We start from the raw sequence: 7,572 nt of genomic DNA on the forward strand, positions 1-7,572 counted from the left end.
TGGAAATGCACCATGAAGCTTTGAGCGAAGCTCTTCCAGGAGACAACGTGGGCTTCAATGTCAAGAATGTGTCTGTCAAAGATGTTCGTCGTGGCAATGTTGCTGGTGATAGCAAAAATGACCCACCGATGGAAGCAGCTGGCTTCACTGCTCAGGTGATTATCCTGAACCATCCAGGCCAAATTAGTGCTGGCTATGCTCCTGTACTGGATTGTCACACAGCTCACATTGCCTGCAAGTTTGCTGAGCTGAAGGAAAAGATTGACCGCCGCCCTGGTAAAAAGCTGGAAGATGGCCCCAAATTCCTGAAATCTGGTGATGCTGCCATCGTCGATATGGTTCCTGGCAAACCCATGTGTGTTGAGAGCTTCTCAGATTATCCTCCTCTGGGTCGTTTTGCTGTTCGTGACATGAGACAGACGGTTGCTGTTGGTGTCATCAAAGCAGTGGACAAGAAGGCTGCTGGAGCTGGCAAGGTCACCAAGTCTGCCCAGAAAGCTCAGAAGGCTAAATGAATATTATCTCTAATACCTGCCACCCCAGTCTTAATCAGTGGTGGAAGAACGGTCTCAGAACTGTTTGTTTCAATTGGCCATTTAAGTTTAATAGTAAAAGACTGGTTAATGATAACAATGCATCGTAAAACCTTCAGAAGGAAAGGAAAATGTTTTGTGGACCATTTGTTTCTTTTTGTGTGGCAGTTTTAAGTTATTAGTTTTTAAAATCAGTACTTTTTAATGGAAACAACATGACCAAAAATCTGTCACAGAATTTTGAGACCCATTAAAACAAAGTTTAATGAGAAAAAAAAAAAAAAAACCTTACTTCCCTCTGTGGGAAAGTTATCATAATTATATATTTTAAATAATAGGACACTTCATGGAATCTGCCAAGAAGAATTTTGCAGGATTCAAGACTAGAATCTACGATGTCTACTACACTATAGTCCCTCCTTATCTGTGGGCCTCTGTAAGTAGTATACCACCTGCATGGTGCTTCTGATTTTCAGGATAGGAGAAGAGTAGATTATAGAATAGGAACATAATATTGATCCTTAGGAAAACTGAGGCCAGGCATGATGGTTTAGGCCTATAATCCCAGTATTTTGGGAGGCCAAGGCTGGGGGGGTTGCTTGAAGCCAGGAGTTTAAGACCAGCTGGGGCAGTATAGTGAGACCCCATCTCTAAAAATAATACTTGGGTGTGGTAGTGCATACCTGTAATCCTAGCTACTTGGGAGGCCAAAGCCAGAGGAGTGCTTGAACCCAGGAGGTGGAAATTGCAGTGAGCTAGGATGAACTCCACCCTGAGCACTAGAGCCATCATTAGGAAAAGGCAGATTAAAACCACACTGAGATGCCATCTTACTCCGGTTAGAATGGCCATTATTAAAAAGTTAAAACCAATAGATGTTGGCACAGATGTGGTGAAAAGGGAACACTTATACACTGTGGGTGGGAATGTAATACAACCTCTGTGGAGATCAGTGTAGAGATTTCTCAAAGAAGTAAATGTAGGTCTACCATTTGATCTTGCAATCCCGCTACTGGGTAAAGAAATTATTATATCAGAAAGACACCTGTACTTGTAAGTTTATTAAAGAGCAATCAATTGATAGTGGCAAAGATAGAGAATCGACCTAAGTGCATGTCAGTTGATGAATGGATTAAGGAAATGCATGAAGGACTGCTCAGAGATAAGAAAAAATTTAAAAAAGGATTTGGGAGCAACTTGGATGGACTGTAGGCCATTATCTGAAGTAAAGGAACTCAGAAACAGAAAAATAAATGCTGCATGTTCTCATTTATAAGTTGGAGCTCAGTTATAATTACACAAGGGTACACAGAGTGGTATAACGCACATTGAAGACTCAAAAGGGAAATGTGGATGGGAGTGAGGAATTACCTATGGGGTACAACGTACACCTCTTGGGTGATGGGTCCATCCAAAGCCCAGATTCCACCGCTATACTATATATATAATGGAATTTAACTTGTATCCCCTAAATCTATTAAAAGAAAAGAAAAAAATACTTTTAATTTATAACTTTCCCATCGAATCATTGTGGTTAAATGCCCTTTTGTTGCTGGAAGCAAAGTCATTCTCGGCATTCTGGGATTTGAGGAGAAGGCTAGAGACCAAATAGAGAGCAGACTGGGAACGATGTGGAGGAGAAGGGATGTATAGGGCTATGAAATCTTTCTTCCTTCACATCAACAAAATATTTCATAAAGTTTATATTGCTTTCTCTTGCATGGTGGAAGGTATTCCTTGCTGCAGGCTGTGATAAATAAAGTATTGAGTTCTGCTTTAAGATGAACTAAGTCACCTTGGCAGACATAATTTTCATATGAAAGGCAGTAGCTCCAAAAGGCCATAAGTTGGAAAGATCAGTAACAATCCGTGTCAGGGACTGGGGTAGAACTGAGGGCAGTGGGCAAACTCCGTAGGCGAGCAGGGTGGTTCTGCCTAGAAAGGGTTGTTTGGCAAGGGAGTGAGCGCCTCGTCCTGAGGGGTACAGAAGAGCTAGATGATGCTTGTTTTTAGGAAAAATGAAAGCACTTAGCCTCAGAAAGGGATCAAATTCTATGTTAAACCCTTAATATCCCTTTTCATCTTAAAAAGTTGGAGTTGGTGCTTCTAATTTGTGGTAGAGGTAGCCTGCGGTTCCAATATGGTGGACCCCACAGCCTTTCTCTTCTACCTTTCCCTGTGTAGGTACGACAGCCATGCTCCATGCGTCACGTTGGACGGATCTCTCTCTCTCTCCTTCTCTCCTCCCTCTCTCCTTCCTTACTTCCTTTTTTTTTTTTTTTAAGCAGAATCTTACTCTGTCACTCTGGGGTAGAGCGCCAAAGTGTCACACCTCACAGCAACCTTAAACTCTTGGGTTCATGTGATTCTCTTGCCTCAGCCTCCCAAGTCTCTGGGACTACAGATGCCACCACAAGGCCCGGCTAGTACATTTGACTGGTCTGTTTCTTAAGTCTCTCCCTTTTATTGAGGTAAAATTCACATAATATACAATCAGTCATTTGAAAGTAAGCAATTCAGTGGCATTTGGTATATTCATAATGTGGTGCGGCGTCTGTGGTGAGCAGAGAGGCTGAGGAAAGAGGCTGAGAAATCCAGTTTCTAAGAAAGAAACACTTAATAGGACCTTAGGAATGGAAGCCAAGTCTTGGGTGGTGGTGAGACTGTGCTGTTACCCCCCAGATCCGGGGCTCATATATCACAGGGAAAGGGAAGACCTGCTTCTGAGGGAAAGTGTGGGACAGCTGGTGACAGCAAGGTTGTTTTGACTTAGGGACAGGAGTTACAGTAATGGCAGCTAAAGTAGAAAGCTTTATCCTTCCCACTCAACCTCCACCTCTAATTCCAAAACACTTTCATCACTCCGGGAGGAACCCTACCTGCTAAACATTTTCTCTTAAGTCTCCAAATCTGTAACAGTTTCCTCCCATCCCCTTTGTTAGGTCATTCGTTTGTGAAAGAAATAGTCATTTTTCCTGCAGAGTTTCCTACATTCCAGATTTGGCTAGTTGCTTCTTAGGGTCTTTAACTTTGTTTTTATGTTCCTGTATTTTCTGCAGCTTAGTGATTATGTCTGGAGACCTGATGAGATTCAGCTTCAGTTATTTTGGCTAGAATAATTCATAGATTTTGCTGCAGAGCCTCTATGCCTCGCACTGATGCACACAATCTCCTGTTTTCCTGATTTTCATGTGATACTGAGATGACCGATGGATTCCAGGCTGTCAGCCTGATCCATTCTTTGTAAGTCTTCCTGCCACCCTTGCATCCACCACTGATTGCTGAGATTCATTACTTCATTAGGGATTGCTAAGGGTATTTTTAATTCTATCATTCCTTCTACACATATTATCTGGAATTCTTCTGTAAGGAAACACTCACTCATCAATGTTTGGCTACCCTGGAGTAAAGTTCATCCCAGAAAAGCAGGACAAATGCTTGATTCTTGCTGTCATCAATTTTCAGTAGTGAATTGATGTCCTAGAGAGCTCTGAGAAATGACCAATGCATGTTACTGTTATTATTGATTTTTATTTATTTTTTGAGACAGAGTCTCACTTTGTTGCCCTCAGTAGAGTGCTGTGGCATCACAGCTCACAGCAACCTCAAACTCTTGGGCTCAAGTGATCCTCTTGTCTCAGCCTCCCAAGTAGCTCGGACTATAGGCACCTGCTACACAATGCCCAGCTTTTTTGTTGTTGTTGTTGTTCTTGCAGTTGTCATTGCTGTTTTACCTGGCCAGGGGGTTCAAACCCACCACCTTTGGCTTATGGGGCTGGCGCCCTACCCACTGAGCCACAGGAGCTGCCCTATTATTGATTTTTAAAAATGGTAGCATAACCTGAGTGGCACTCTCAGATGTTTTTATTATTACTCTAATTCTTTTGTTACTATTGTTTGGGATTCATTGAGGGTACAAAGAATTACGCTACAATGATTTCATTTGTTAGGTAAAGTCCCTCTTATAATTGTGTCCAGCCCCTCAAAGGTATGCTATATACTGTGACCCCCTATTCCCCTGCCTCCTCCCCTCTCCCTGCTCCCTCATCCCTCACTCCCTTACTCCCCACCTTAGATTAGATCATCTACTGCCTTCACATTAGAATTGAGTACATTTGATTTTTACTTCGCCATTCTTCTGATGCTTTACTAAGAATAATATGTTTCAACTCATCCAGGTTAATACAAAAGATATGAAGTCTCTATTTTTTTAATGGCTGAATAGTATTCCATGTTATACAAATACCACAGCTTGTTAATCCATTCCTGGGTTGGGGGGCATTTATGTTGTTTCCCCACTTTGGCAATTGTAAATTTAACTATGATAATCAGTCTAGTGCAAATGTTCTTATGATAAAAGGATTTTTTTTCCTTCTGGGTAGATGCCCAGTAATGGGATTGCAGGATCAAATGGGAGGTCTAGCTTGGGCTCTTTGAGGGTTCTCCACACTTCCTTCCAAAAAGGTTGTATTAGTGTGCAGTCCCACCAGCAGTGTAAAAGTGTTCCCTTCTCTCCACATCCATGCCAGCATCTGCAGCTTTGGGACTTTGTGATGTGGGCCATTCTCACTGGGGTTAGGTGATATCTCAGGGTGGTTTTGATTTGCATTTCTCTGATGATTAGGGATGATGAGCATTTTTTCATAATGGTTGTTAGCCATTCATCTGTCTTCTTTACAGAAGGTTCTATTCATCTCACTTGCCCACTGATAGTAGGGATTGTTGGTTCTTTTTGGTGGCTTAATTTAAGTTCTCTGCAGATTCTAGTTATCAAGCCTTTGTCCGATTCATAATATACAAATATCTTTTCCTATTCTGAAGGTTATCTATTTGCTTTGGTGTTTGTTTCTGTAGCTGTACAGAAGCTATTCAGTTTAGTTAAGTCTCATTTGTTTATTTTTGCTGTTGCAATTGCCACGGAAGTCTTCTTCATAAAATCTTTCCCTAGGCTGATATCCTCAATTGTTTTACCCACACTTTCTTGGAGGATATTTCTTTAATTCTTTTTTTTTCTTTTTTTTTGAGACAAAGTCTCACTATGCCACCCTTGGTATCGTGCCGTTGTGTTATAGCTCACAGCAACCTCAACCTCTTGGGTTTAAGCAATTCTCTTACCTCAGCCTCCCAAGTAGCTGGGAGTACAGGCACCTGCCACAATGCCTGGCTATTTTTTGGTTGTAGTTTTCATTGTTGTTTGGCAGGCCCAGGCTGGATTTGAACCTGCCAATTCCAGTGTACATGGCTAGTGCCCTAGCCACTGAGCTACAGGTGCTGAGGTTATTTCTTTAATTCTTGACAGACATTTGCAACAGTGATGTAAATTCCCCAGACTACCACTGTTTGTTCCTTCTTAAAGCAGTTCTGAGTGTGGTGGCTGATGTAGGAACAGTCTTTTGGGCTGGTTAAGTGGGCTGAGCTTGAGCTGCCGTATACCTGTGTCCAAATCCTGCTCCTCTTAGCAGGTGTGTGACCTTGACCACACCACCAAACTTCTCCAAGCTTCAGTTTCTCTTGTGTTAAAAATAGAATAATCGTATTCACTATGAGTGTTATGGTGACCCTTAAATGAGATAATGTGTGTAAGGGGCTTAACGCAGGGCCTGGAAGGTAGTAGGGTTAGAAAAACAAGCACTGTTATTCTGAAAAAACCTCTGGAAACAGACTTTTGCCCCATCGATCTATTTGGACACACAAGAATCCCTGCCAACATCAATACTTCCTCCCCTCCAGTCGTCACACGGGGATTCTGTTTGCTCAATCCCAGATCTGAATTCAGCTGTAGCTCTGTTTATCAGACCAGGTAGCTGAGCCCTCGAAATGTCCTGCAGAGAGTTCTCTTCCTCCCTTACTGTGCTCACTGGTAGTGTTTCTTGATGCTGAAGTTATTGATCATATACTTACCTTTCTTTAAACATGATGAACTTTATACATGACGATGAAAACTATTTCTGATAGTTGTGGCACAGCAGTTTCTCCTCCTGACTCGTTTTCCATTTTTTACTTTGCTCTGGGCCGGGAGGCTGGCCACATGGATCACATCAATGGGCTTCTGGCTGGGGATGGCCGATGGGAGGCACAGGTGGGGAATCTGGCATAAGGTCCTGGCTTTATTCCTGCAGTTTCCTCCCTGCCAGGTCCTTGTGGGTTGGCTGCATCTCCCCCCAGTCCTCAAAGTCTGCAGCCCCTGCCCCATCCCCAAAGGCTGCAGCTCCTACGGAGCAGCCCTCATTGCATGCTTTCTCTGCCCTCTGGACTTGCAGGCCTGGGGGAGATGACAATTCCCTGGCATTTCAAGGCACAGGGTAGTGAACCATCTGAGGTTACTTTTCCTGAATTCTCCCCTCGACTTTGTAAATAGCACTTTTATTAAACGCTCCTTAAAATTCCCAATGTAGATGTGCCACTGCGTCCTCCTGAGTGTTACATATGAAGTTGTTTACACTAGTAAAAGATCAAAACCAACCTGAAACAAGCATCTATTATAGGAAATTAGTTTGCCAAATTATGACATAGCTAATATGTAGCCATCTGAAGTCAGGCTTTTTTTTTTTTTTTTTGAGACAGAGTCTGACTATGTTGCCCTTGGTAGAGTGCCATGGCGTCACAGCTCACAGCAACTTCCAATTCCTGGGCGATTCTCTTGCCTCAGCCTTCCAAGTAGCTGGGACTACAGGCGCCCACCACAACACCCGGCTATTTTTTGGTTGCACTTGTCATCGTTTAGCTGGTCTGGGACAGGTTCAAACCTGCCAGCTTTGGTGTATGTGGCCTGTGCTGTAACCACTGAGCTACAGGCACCAAACCTAAAGTCAAGTTTTTGAAAAGGTATTTGATAACCAATGTTATAGTACAATATCCAGAATTATCCAAGTATAAAATAAAGTGTCTCTGTGTGAGCACATAGCAAAAGACTGGAAATTGGTGTGAGTTCTAGGTAAGAGGCAGTTGAGTTTAACTTAATCCATGTTTTTCATATTTCACAAATTAAGAAATAAAAAGCTTGCATTTTATAAGAAGAAAGTCAACAGGCTCGGCGCCT

At 42.6% G+C, this 7,572-nt stretch overlaps 1 pseudogene across 1 annotated transcript in view; it reads left to right on the forward strand.

Moving 5' to 3' along the window:
- Positions 1-819, forward strand: part of LOC100949853 — a 1,717-nt pseudogene extending 898 nt beyond the window's left edge. The window contains exon 2 of the transcript XR_001161060.1: positions 1-819. The product of XR_001161060.1 is annotated as an elongation factor 1-alpha 2 pseudogene (transcript).
- Positions 820-7,572: the final 6,753 nt, after the last annotated feature.

This window comes from Otolemur garnettii, unplaced genomic scaffold (genome assembly GCF_000181295.1).
Source record: "Otolemur garnettii isolate 467f Iridium unplaced genomic scaffold, OtoGar3 scaffold00014, whole genome shotgun sequence".
Taxonomy (NCBI): Eukaryota; Metazoa; Chordata; class Mammalia; order Primates; family Galagidae; genus Otolemur; species Otolemur garnettii.